Here is a 14,150-nt window from a genome sequence, read left to right on the forward strand (position 1 = left end):
GATGACTGACAAGATTTTATAAGGCCCAATAAACTTGGGACCCAATCTCCAGGAGGGAACCTTCAACTTAATGTTTCTAGTAGACAACCACACCAGATCACCCACATTCAGGTCCGGACCAGGCACACGTCTCTTATCAGCCACACGCTTATACCTCTCACTCATCTTTTTAAGATTACTCTGAATCTTTTGCCAAATGGTAGACAAAGACGAGGAAAATCTCTCCTCCTCAGGTAAACCAGAAAGAGCCCCTCCCGAGAATGTCCCAAACTGCGGATGGAACCCATATGCACCAAAGAATGGTGACTTATCAGAAGATTCCTGACGACGGTTGTTCAGAGCAAACTCAGCAAGAGGGAGAAATGAACACCAATCCTCCTGGTTCTCTGCCACAAAACAGCGCAAATATGTCTCCAGATTCTGATTGAGGCGCTCAGTCTGACCATTCGACTGCGGATGAAAAGCAGAAGAGAAGGACAGCCGAACCCCCAGGCGAGAACAGAAAGCCTTCCAGAACCTGGACACAAACTGCGTGCCTCTATCGGAAACAATATCAGAGGGAATGCCGTGCAATTTAACAATATGGTCGACAAAAGCTTGCGCCAACGTTTTAGCATTGGGTAAACCAGGGAAAGGTACGAAATAAGCCATCTTGCTAAAACGGTCCACCACCACCAGGATCACCGACTTCCCAGAGGAACGAGGAAGATCCGTGATAAAGTCCATGGACAGGTGTGTCCAAGGACGGGAAGGAATGGGTAACGGGAGAAGGGAACCTGAAGGCCGTGAACGAGGGACCTTAGCGCGAGCGCACGTCTCACAAGCAGCCACAAAACCCTCCACCGACTTACGAAGAGCCGGCCACCAAAATCTCCGAGCAATGAGATCCACCGTGGCTCTACTCCCGGGGTGACCAGCAAGAACCGTATCATGATGCTCCTTAAAGAGTTTGTGACGTAGCTCAGGAGGCACAAACAACTTCCCAGAAGGACAACGGGCAGGTGTCTCAGTCTGGGCAGCCTGGACCTCGGCCTCCAAATCGGAATATAGAGCAGAAACAACTACCCCCTCCGCCAAAATGGGACCCGGGTCCTCTGAGTTTCCTCCTCCCGGAAAACAGCGAGAGAGAGCATCAGCCTTCACATTTTTTATCCCAGGTCGGAATGTAACAACAAAATTGAATCTGGAGAAGAACAGAGACCATCTGGCCTGTCTCGGATTCATATGCCTGGCCGACTCCAAGTATGCCAGATTCTTATGGTCGGTAAAAACGGTGATAGGGTGCCTGGCCCCCTCCAACCAATGGCGCCATTCCTCGAAAGCCAACTTGATGGCCAACAACTCCCTATCTCCCACATCATAGTTTCTCTCTGCCGGGGAGAGTTTTTTAGAGAAAAAGGCACAGGGTCGCCACTTGGCAGGGGAAGGGCCCTGGGACAAAACCGCACCCACACCCACCTCGGAAGCATCCACCTCAACAATAAAGGGTAAGGAAACATCGGGATGCACCAAGACGGGAGCAGACGCAAAATTCTCTTTAATCTTAGAAAAGGCTGCAAGCGCCTCCTCCGACCAAGAGGAAAAATCCGCCCCCTTTTTTGTCATGTCAGTGAGGGGTTTGACAACAGAGGAATAATTCAAAAGGAACTTTCTGTAATAGTTCGCAAAACCCAGAAAGCGCATCAATGCCTTCTGATTCTCAGGAAGCTCCCACTCAAGTACAGCACGGACCTTCTCGGGATCCATGCGAAAACCAGAAGCAGAGAGGAGAAAACCCAGAAATTGAATCTCCGATACCATAAAAAGACATTTCTCCAGCTTGGCGTACAATTTATTTTCCCGCAGAATCTGCAGAACCTGAAAAAGATGATCCTGATGGGTCTGAACATCAGGGGAAAAAATCAAAATATCATCAAGATACACCAATACAAATTTCCCCATTAAATGATAGAAAATACTATTAACAAAATGCTGAAAGACGGCCGGAGCATTCATCAGGCCGAAAGGCATAACGAGATTCTCGAAATGCCTGTCAGGGGTATTAAAGGCCGTTTTCCATTCATCCCCCTCTCTGACCCTGACCAGGTTGTACGCGCCTCTCAAATCCAATTTGGAAAACACCTTGGCCCCAACAATTTGATTGAAGAGGTCCGGGATCAGAGGAAGGGGATAGGGATCGCGAATCGTGATACGGTTCAGCTCCCTAAAATCTAGGCAAGGTCTCAGAGAGCCATCTTTCTTTTTAACAAAAAAAAAACCCGCGGCCACAGGTGACTTTGAGGGACGAATATACCCCTTTTCGAGACTCTCGGAGATGTAAGTTCGCATAGCGATTCTTTCTGGTTGTGAGAGATTGTAGAGGCGTGCTTTTGGCAGCTTGGCGCCGGGAATGAGGTTAATGGGACAGTCAAACTCCCGGTGAGGAGGTAGCTCCTGAACACCGCTCTCGGAAAACACGTCCGAGAAATCAGAGAGAAATGATGGCACCGTTTTAGTAGACACCTCTGCAAAAGTCGCTGTGAGACAATTCTCTCTACAAAAATCACTCCACTCATTTATTTGCCTTCCTTGCCAATCAATAGTGGGGTTATGTCTAGTGAGCCAGGGTAACCCCAAAACTAGAGGAGACGGCAATCCGTTAAGGACAAAACAAGATATATCCTCCACATTAGTGTGTCACCTACAGCTAGCCGGATATTGTGAACAATGCCCTTCAGAGATCTCTGTGAGAGTGGAGCAGAGTCAATAGCAAAAACAGGTATATCTTTATCTAATGTGCAAACCTGAAAACCATGCATGGCTACAAATTGAGTGTCAATAAGATTGACGGCCGCTCCACTATCGACAAAAATCTCACAAGAAATGACTTTGCTCTCTAGCGCCACCCTGGCAGACAGGAGAAAACGGGAACTGCAGGTCAGAGGAAAAGCATCAAATCCTACATCAACTTTGCCCAAAGTAGCAGATGAAGCAGAACTTGATGATTTACCTTTTGAGATTTTTCTCTTATTATCGCTCTTAGTACGGTTCAAGAATCTCCTAGACGGACAAACATTTGCCAAATGACCTATGCCCCCACAACAAAAACAGACCATACTCTGAGGACTAAATCCTCTTTTATCAGGGGCAAGTCGAGCTAGCTGCATGGGCTCCTCCTCAGAGGGGAGCGAGACAGGATGAGGCCCCTGCACACTGAATGAGTCCGCACCACTGCCCCTAGACTGACAATGGCTGGACAGAGAGGTCTCGTTTCTTTCTCTTAGACGCCTGTCAAGGCGTACCGCCAATGACATGGCAGACTCTAAGGACGTTGGTCTCTCATGGAAAGCAAACGCATCTTTTAATCTCTCCGAGAGACCATGACAGAACTGACTCCGGAGTGCAGCATCATTCCAACCCGAATCAGCTGCCCATCTCCGAAATTCAGAACAATAAAGCTCCGCAGACCGTTTGTTCTGGCATAAAACACGTAGGTTAGATTCGGCCAGAGCAACACGATCCGGGTCATCATAAATCTGCCCCAGGGCCACAAAAAATCCCTCCACGGATCGAAGGGAGGGATCCCCTGATGGCAGCGAAAAAGCCCAAGTCTGAGCATTACCCCTGAGCAGGGAGATGACAATCCTCACCCTCTGCTCTTGATTACCAGAAGAGTGAGGACACAAGCAAAAATGGAGTTTGCATGCCTCTCTGAAACGAACAAAATTCTCACTGCCCCCGGAGAACGTCTCCGGAAGTGAGACCTTGGGCTCGCAACAGACTCCATGAGCCGGAGAAGGGCCCAATGCTTGAAGCTGGGTCATAGATTGACGGAGATCCGCTACTTCCAAAGAAAGACCCTGCATGCGGTCAACCAGGTCAGAAAGCGGATCCATGTCAAAAAAGGACGGTTTTGGTGGATTATAATGTCACGGGTGTATGTGAGCAACAATAGTAATACACAGTACAGAGCTACTGACTAGACCCAGAACTAGGGAGGATAAAGGGTGACCCCTGTCCGACCCTCAACGCTCTCCCTATTCTGCTAAAGCACATGCCCGGATCCAAATGGCGGAACGAGGCATGCCCACGTGCCTAAGACTAATGACCCCTGTAACCCCTACAATAGTGGAAGGGGCACGGCCACCAGTGCCCTACTCAGTATATGGAGGGAACCGTTGCCACCTCAGATCCAGTCAGAAAATAAACAGGAACACAACAATGTCTGCACACTTAGCTGAAGATGTTGCAGCCGCAGAGAAGACGGATCCAAGGACAGGCTGGCAATATCCGGAGTGCTAGCTGCAGTAGAACACAGGTCCAGTGAACTGATAGCTACAAGTGAAGAAACTAAAGCCAGAGCTACAACTGAAGTGAGAACTATAATCCACATCCTATCATAGGAGGAGGGGTGATATAAAGAGAGGGAAATCAAACACATGAAGGACAGCTGTGGTGAAAGAAACCAAAAGTAAACAGAGTAGTGAGAACTCCTCCCAGCTCTAGTAGTGACATCATCACAGGGGTGGAGAAACAGAGCTGTGAGAACGTCCCAAAGCTCTGGTAGTGACACTAGGCCTAAATGAAGGTTTCACCTTTGCATCGTTTCTATGAATGTAGAAGAACAAACATGAATATAGAAATACTAATATCATAATAGAAATCTGACCTTAAAGAAACATAATACAAAAATGGTGAGATTAACTCCAATAGTAAATAAAGAATAGATACCTACCTTGGAAGAGAGAGGAGAATAGCAAGACAAACCTAGGAAAATAAGAAACAATAAAAAATAAAAAAACAAAAATGAATAACATAAAAAATAATACATTAAGAAACTGAATGGCAAATCTAAGTATTCAAAACTAAGCAAAAAAGACATAATAACAAAGGAAAAAGAAAAAATAATCAACATAAGGTAGTAAATCGTAGCCAACTTAACGATAAAAAAATAAATAAAAATGACCAGAGATAGATATAGAAAGATCTTGGAAAAATATAGTCTGGAGATCTAGCGCATGTACTAATCAGGTACCTGTGATAAATAAATCGATAAGCACATGCATAAAAATATAGAGAGAAGAAAACATGAACTCCTAAGATAGAATATAGAAGTACAGAAAAAACTCACAATCTTAAGATCATAGCAGCGCATATCAGGTACCTGATAAAGATGAACTTCTAAGTATTGGGACATGCGCGGATTGAGAGAGTAGAGAAGGCATTTTCGCTCTAGGTTCGAACATAAGCGTAGAAGCAATCGCCAATAACAGAAGAATAAAAGTGCAGAGACATGCGCGGGATGAGGCTGGGTATCGCGAGATCTAAGAAATCGACATCACCAATGAGACAGCGCACGTCGTCAACACTAGAAAAATCAAAGTGTTGAAGCATGTGCGGGATGAGAGTAAGAATCGCGAGACAGCGCACGTCACTAAAAATAGGAGGAGAAAAGCAAGAAAGGATCCAATAAAGTTGCGCGTACCTTACAGAATGAAATAAGAATAAATATGATTGGCCAGCAACGATGATGTCAAACAATAGGAAGTATTAAATACATCTCGCCACACCGATACACTGCACGCTGCCCAATCCCCTGAAGACGCCAGGTAGCTGGCGGAACATGTCGAGGGGCAGTGCATGAGGTGATTTTAAACATTACGTGTACCCATCAAGTGCAATACACAGAAGAAATGAACAATTACTAGGGATAATCTGGAGCTAGCGCGCAGCTACCGGACCAGGAAATAACACATGTAACGCAGCATTAGAACAGGGGAACACCTGATATAACTTTTAAAAAATTGAGGTTAGATAGGAATAATTAAAATAAAACAATCATTAAAAGTTAAGTTTTGTTAGTTAGAAAAATACACATGGCAAGATGAGGCAATCAGTAGTCAATGACTAAATGTAAATAAGCATATTAAAGCCTCTACATGTGTAGGGTACATATGTAAAGTACCGTTAATAACCACCCTCTGTTTTCTCTGAGCCAGTTACTTACTCACATACAGACATTTTCTCCCAGTCCAAGCATTCTCATTTTATATACTAACCTTTCTATGCAGTACAGTATCAAATGCTTTGGAGAAGTCCAGCTATACAGTCAGGTCCATAAATATTGGGACATCGACACAATTCTAACATTTTTGGCTCTATACACCACCACAATAGAAACATAGAAACATAGAAACATAGAAACATAGAATGTGTCGGCAGATAAGAACCATTTGGCCCATCTAGTCTGCCCAATATACTGAATACTATGGATAGCCCCCGGCCCTATCTTATATGAAGGATGGCCTTATGCCTATCCCATACATGCTTAAACCCCTTCACTGTATTTGCAGCTACCACTTCTGCAGGAAGGCTATTCCATGCATCCACTACTCTCTCAGTAAAGTAATACTTCCTTATATTACTTATAAACCTTTGCCCCTCTAATTTAAAACTGTGTCCTCTTGTGGTAGTTTTTCTTCTTTTAAATATGCTCTCTTCCTTTACCGAGTTGATTCCCTTTATGTATTTAAAAGTTTCTATCATATCCCCTCTGTCTCTTCTTTCTTCCAAGCTATACATATTAAGGTCCTTTAACCTTTCCTGGTAAGTTTTATCCTGCAATCCATGTACTAGTTTAGTAGCTCTTCTCTGAACTCTCTCTAGAGTATCTATATCCTTCTGGAGATATGGCCTCCAGTACTGCGCACAATACTCCAAGTGAGGTCTCACCAGTGTTCTGTACAGCGGCATAAGCACTTCACTCTTTCTACTGCTTATACCTCTCCCTATACATCCAAGCATTCTGCTGGCATTTCGTGCTGCTCTATTACATTGTCTTCCCACCTTTAAGTCTTCTGAAATAATTACTCCTAAATCCCTTTCCTCAGATACTGAGGTCAGGACTGTGTCAAATATTCTATATTCTGCCCTTGGGTTTTTACGCCCCAGGTGCATTATCTTGCACTTATCCAAATTAAATTTCAGTTTCCAGAGTTCTGACCATTCTTCTAGTTTTCCTAAATCCTTTTCCATTTGGCGTTTCCCTCCAGGAACATCAACCCTGTTACATATCTTTGTGTCATCAGCAAAAAGACAAACCTTACCAGCGAGGCCTTTTGCAATATCACTTATGAAGATATTAAACAAAATCGGTCCCAATACAGATCCCTGTGGAACCCCACTGGTAACATTACCTTGTTTTGAATGTTCTCCATTGACTACAACCCTCTGTTGTCTGTCACTCAGCCACTGCCTAATCCACTCAACAATATGGGAGTCCATGCTCAATGACTGCAGTTTATTGATAAGTCTTCTATGTGGGACAGTGTCAAAAGCCTTACTAAAATCTAGATATGCGATGTCTACTGCACCTCCACCGTCTATTATTTTATTCACCCAGTCAAAAAAATCTATAAGATTTGTTTGACATGATCTCCCTGAAGTAAACCCATGTTGTTTTTCATCTTGCAATCCATGGGATTTTAGATGTTCCACAATCCTATCCTTTAATAGGGTTTCCATTAATTTGCCTACTATTGATGTCAGACTCACTGGTCTATAGTTGCTCGATTCCTCCCTACTACCTTTCTTGTGAATGGGCACGACATTTGCCAATTTCCAATCTTCCGGGACGACTCCTGTTACTAATGATTGGTTAAATAAATCTGTTAACGGTTTTGCCAGCTCACCACTAAGCTCTTTTAATAATTTTGGGTGTATCTCATCAGGCCCCTGTGACTTATCTGTCTTCACCTTAGACAGCAAACTTAAAACATCTTCCTCTGTAAAGATACATGCATCAAACGATTTAATAGTCATTCTTTCTAGTGGAGGTCCTTCTCCTTTTTCTTTTGTAAAAACTGAACAGAAGTATTCATTAAGGCAGTCGGCTAGCCCTTTATTCTCTTCTACATACCTTCTGTCCTTTGTTTTTAATTTAGTTATTCCTTGTTTTAATTTCCTTTTTTCATTTATATATCTGAAGAATGTCTTATCCCCTTTTTTCATAGACTGAGCTAGTTTTTCTTCTGCCTGCGCTTTAGAAGTTCTTATAACTTGCTTGGCCTCTCTCTGCCTAATCTTGTAGATTTCCTTATCTTCATTGCTCTGGGTGGATTTGAAATTAAACGAACAAGATGTGCTTTAACTGCTGACTGTCAGCTTTAATTTCAGGGTATTTACATCCAAATCAGGTGAACGGTGTAGGAATTACAACAGTTTGGATATGTGCCTTCCACTTGTTAAGGAACCAAAAGTAATGGGACAATTGGCTTCTCAGCTGTACCACGGCCAGGTGTGTGTTATTCCCTCATTATCCCAATTACAATGAGCAGATAAAAGGTACAGAGTTAATTTCAAGTGTGCTATTTGCATTTGGAATCTGTTGCTGTCAACTCTCAAAATGAGATCCAAAGAGCTGTCACTATCAGTGAAGCAAGCCATCATTAGGCTGAAAAAACAAAACAAACCTATCAGAGAGATAGCAAAAACATTAGGCGTGGCCAAAACAACTGTTTGGAACATTCTTAAAAAGAAGGAACGCACCGGTGAGCTCAGCAACACCAAAAGACCCGGAAGACCATGGAAAATAACTGTGGTGGATGACCGAAGAATTCTTTCCCTGGTGAAAAAAACACCCTTCACAACAGTTGGACAGATCAAGAACACTCTCAGGACGTAGGTGTATGTGTGTCAAAGTCAACAATCAAGAGAAGACTTCACCAGAGTGAATACAGAAGGTTCACCACAAGATGTAAACCATTGGTGAGCCTCAAAAACAGGAAGGCCAGATTAGAGTTTGCCAAACGACATCTAAAAAAGCCTTCACAGTTCTGGAACAACATCCTATGGACAGATAAGACCAAGATCAACTTGTACTAGAGTGATGGGAAGAGAAGAGTATGGAGAAGGAAAGGAACTGCTCATGATCCTAAGCATACCACCTAATCAATGTAGCATGGTGGTTGTAGTGTCATGGCGTCTGCATGTATGGCTTCCAATGGAACTGGTTCTCTTGTATTTATTGATGATGTGACTGCTGACAAAAGCAGCAGGATAAATGTTGAAGTGTTTCGGGCAATATTATCTGCTCATATTCAACCAAATGCTTCAGAACTTATTGGACGGCGCTTCACAGTGCAGATGGACAATGACCCAAAGCATATTGCAAAAGCAACCAAAGAGTTTTTCAAGGGAAAGAAGTGGAATGTTATGCAATGCCCAAGTCAATCACCTGACCTGAATACGATTGAGCATGCATTTTACTTGCTGAAGACAAAACTGAAGGGAAAATGCCCCAGGAACAAGCAGGAACTGAAGACAGTTGCAGTAGAGGCCTGGCAGAGATATCACCAGGGATGAAACCCAGCGTCTGGTGATGTCTAGGCGTTCCAGACTTCAGGCTGTAATTGACTGCAAAGGATTTGCAACCAAGTATTAAAAAGTGAAAGTTTGATTTATGATTATTATTCTGTCCCATTACTTTTGGTCCCTTAAAAAATGGGAGGCACATATGCAAACTGTTGTAATTCTTACACCGTTCACCTGATTTGGATGTAAATACACTCAAATTAAAGCCGACAGTCTGCAGTTAAAGCACATCTTGTTTGTTTCATTTCAAATCCATTGTGGTGGTGTATAGAGCCAAAAATGTTAGAATTGTGTTGATGTCCCAATATTTATGGACCTGACTGTACATCCTTTGATTCGCCGCTGTCAAGTCTAGAACTCCTCATAGAAACTGATTAAATTAGTTTGACATGACCGATCCCTCATGAAGCCATGCTGATATGGCGTTATTTGCTTATTTTCATTGACGTACTCCAAGATAGTATCTCTTAGAAAACCTTCAAACAGTTTACCCATCACAGATTTTAAACTTACCGGCCTATACTTTCCGGGCTCTGTTTTTGGACCCTTTTTGAATATTGGCACCACATTTGCTATGCGCCAATCATGTGGAGCACTCCCTGTCAGTATAGAGTCCTTAAATATCAGAAATAAGGGTCTGGCTATGACATTACTTAATTCTCTTAGGATACGGGGGTGTGTGCCATCCGGTCATGGCGATTTTGTCTATTTTAATCTTTTTAAGATGCCGCTGTACTTCTTCCTGGGTCAGACAGGCCACTTTTAATGGGGAATTTACTTTTACATTCTGCATTTCATCTGACAGTTTATTTTCCTCAGTGGAGAAAAAAATATTTAATAGGTTTGCTTTCTCCTCATTGCTCTCTGTAACTCCCCCCTCATCACTCTGTAGAGGGCTGACACCTTCAGATTTATACTTTTTACCATTTATATAATTGAACATTTTGGGATTAGTTTTGCTCTCTTTGGCAATCAATCTCTCGGTCTCGTTTGGCTGCTTTGTTTTTTTTACATATTCAATTTTTTTCCTTTATAGTTTTTCAGTGCTTCCTCGCTACCCTCCTGTTTTAGTGATTTAACCACTTCAGCCCCCAGTGCTTAAACACCCTGAAAGACCAGGCCACTTTTTACACTTCTGACCTACACTACTTTCACCGTTTATTGCTCGGTCATGCAACTTACCACCCAAATGAATTTTACCTCCTTTTCTTCTCACTAATAGAGCTTTCATTTGGTGGTATTTCATTGCTGCTGACATTTTTACTTTTTTTGTTATTAATCGAAATTTAACGATTTTTTTGCAAAAAAATGACATTTTTCACTTTCAGTTGTAAAATTTTGCAAAAAAAACGACATCCATATAGAAATTTTGCTCTAAATTTATAGTTCTACATGTCTTTGATAAAAAAAAAATGTTTGGGTAAAAAAAAAATGGTTTGGGTAAAAGTTATAGCGTTTACAAACTATGGTACAAAAATGTGAATTTCCGCTTTTTGAAGCAGCTCTGACTTTCTGAGCACCTGTCATGTTTCCTGAGGTTCTACAATGCCCAGACAGTACAAACACCCCACAAATGACCCCATTTCTGAAAGTACACACCCTAAGGTATTCGCTGATGGGCATAGTGAGTTCATAGAACTTTTTATTTTTTGTCACAAGTTAGCGGAAAATTATGATTTTTTTTTTTTTTTTTTTTTCCTTACAAAGTCTCATATTCCACTAACTTGTGACAAAAAATAAAAAGTTCTATGAACTCACTATGCCCATCAGCGAATACCTTGGGGTCTCTTCTTTCCAAAATGGGGTCACTTGTGGGGTAGTTCTACTGCCCTGGCATTCTAGGGGCCCAAATGTGTGGTAAGGAGTTTGAAATCAAATTCTGTAAAAAATGACCAGTGAAATCCGAAAGGTGCTCTTTGGAATATGGGCCCCTTTGCCCACCTAGGCTGCAAAAAAGTGTCACACATCTGGTATCTCCGTACTCAGGAGAAGGTGGGGAATGTGTTTTGGGGTGTCATTTTATATATACCCATGCTGGGTGAGAGAAATATCTTGGCAAAAGACAACTTTTCCCATTTTTTTATACAAAGTTGTCATTTGACCAAGATATTTATCTCACCCAGCATGGGTATATGTAAAAAGACACCCCAAAACACATTCCTCAACTTCTCCTGAGTACGGGGATACCAGATGTGTGACACTTTTTTGCAGCCTAGGTGGGCAAAGGGGCCCATATTCCAAAGAGCACCTTTCGGATTTCACTCCTCATTTTTTCCTGAATTTGATTTCAAACTCCTTACCACACATTTGGGCCCCTAGAATACCAGGGCAGTATAACTACCCCACAAGTGACCCCATTTTGGAAAGAAGACACCCCAAGGTATTCCGTGAGGGGCATGGCGAGTTCCTAGAATTTTTTATTTTTTGTCACAAGTTAGTGGAAAATGATGATTTTTTTTTTTATTTTTTTTTTTCATACAAAGTCTCATATTCCACAAACTTGTGACAAAAAATAAAAACTTCCATGAACTCACTATGCCCATCAGCGAATACCTTGGGGTCTCTTCTTTCCAAAATGGGGTCACTTGTGGGGTAGTTATACTGCCCTGGCATTCTAGGGGCCCAAATGTGTGGTAAGTAGGTAAATGACCTGTGAAATCCGAAAGGTGCTCTTTGGAATGTGGGCCCCTTTGCCCACCTAGGCTGCAAAAAAGTGTCACACATCTGGTATCTCTGTATTCAGGAGAAGTTGAGGAATGTGTTTTGGGGTGTCTTTTTACATATACCCATGCTGGGTGAGATAAATATCTTGGTCAAATGCCAACTTTGTATAAAAAAATGGGAAAAGTTGTCTTTTGCCAAGATATTTCTCTCACCCAGCATGGGTATATGTAAAATGACCCCCCAAAACACATTCCCCAACTTCTCCCGATTACGGAGATACCAGATGTGTGACACTTTTTTGCAGCCTAGGTGGGCAAAGGGGCCCATATTCAAAAGAGCACCTTTCGGATTTCACAGGTCATTTTTTACAGAATTTGATTTCAAACTCCTTACCACACATTTGGGCCCCTAGAATGCCAGGGCAGTATAACTACCCCACAAGTGACCCCATTTTGGAAAGAAGAGACCCCAAGGTATTCGCTGATGGGCATAGTGAGTTCATGGAACTTTTTATTTTTTGTCACAAGTTAGTGGAATATGAGACTTTGTATGAAAAAAAAAATAAAAAAAAAAATCATCATTTTCCACTAACTTGTGACAAAAAATAAAAAATTCTAGGAACTCGCCATGCCCCTCACGGAATACCTTGGGGTGTCTTCTTTCCAAAATGGGGTCACTTGTGGGGTAGTTATACTGCCCTGGCATTTTCCAGGGGCCCTAATGTGTGGTAAGTAGGTAAATGACCTGTGAAATCCTAAAGGTGCTCTTTGGAATATGGGCCCCTTTGCCCACCTAGGCTGCAAAAAAGTGTCACACATGTGGTATCGCCGTATTCAGGAGAAGTTGGGGAATGTGTTTTGGGGTGTCATTTTACATATACCCATGCTGGGTGAGAGAAATATCTTGGCAAAAGACAACTTTTCCCATTTTTTTATACAAAGTTGGCATTTGACCAAAATATTTCTCTCACCCAGCATGGGTATATGTAAAATGACACCCCAAAACACATTCCCCAACTTCTCCTGAGTACGGCGATACCAGATGTGTGACACTTTTTTGCAGCCTAGATGCGCAAAGGTGCCCAAATTCCTTTTAGGAGGGCATTTTTAGACATTTGGATACCAGACTTCTTCTCACGCTTTGGGGCCCCTAGAATGCCAGAGCAGTATAAATACCCCACATGTGACCCCATTTTGGAAAGAAGACACCCCAAGGTATTCAATGAGGGGCATGGCGAGTTCATAGAAATTTTTTTTTTTTGGCACAAGTTAGCGGAAATTGATATTTTTAATTTTTTTCTCACAAAGTCTCCCGTTCCGCTAACTTGGGACAAAAATTTCAATCTTTCATGGACTCAATATGCCCCTCACGGAATACCTGGGGGTGTCTTCTTTCCGAAATGGGGTCACATGTGGGGTATTTATACTGCCCTGGCATTCTAGGGGCCCTAAAGCGTGAGAAGAAGTCTGGAATATAAATGTCTAAAAAATTTTACGCATTTGGATTCCGTGAGGGGTAGGGTGAGTTCATGTGAGATTTTATTTTTTGACACAAGTTAGTGGAATATGAGACTTTGTAAGAAAAAAAAAAAAAAATTCTGCTAACTTGGGCCAAAAAAATATCTGAATGGAGCCTTACAGAGGGGTGATCAATGACAGGGGGGTGATCAATGACAGGGGGGTTGATCAATGACAGGGGGGTTGATCAATGACAGGGGGGTTGATCAATGACAGGGGGGTTGATCAATGACAGGGGGGTTGATCAGGGAGTCTATATGGGGTGATCACCACAGTCATTGATCACGCCCCTGTAAGGCTTCATTCAGACGTCCGGATGCGTTTTGCGGATCCGATCCATCTATCAGTGCATCCGTAAAAATCATGCGGACATCTGAATGGAGCTTTACAGGGGGGTAATCAATGACAGGGGGGTGATCAGGGAGTCTATATGGGGTGATCACCACAGTCATTGATCACTCCCCTGTAAGGCTTCATTCAGACGTCCGGATGCGTTTTGCGGATCCGATCCATCTATCAGTGGATCCGTAAAAATCATGCGGACATCTGAATGGAGCTTTACAGGGGGGTGATCAATGACAGGGGGGTGATCAGGGAGTCTATATGGGGTGATCACCA

This window comes from Bufo bufo, chromosome 3 (assembly GCF_905171765.1).
Source record: "Bufo bufo chromosome 3, aBufBuf1.1, whole genome shotgun sequence".
Taxonomy (NCBI): Eukaryota; Metazoa; Chordata; class Amphibia; order Anura; family Bufonidae; genus Bufo; species Bufo bufo.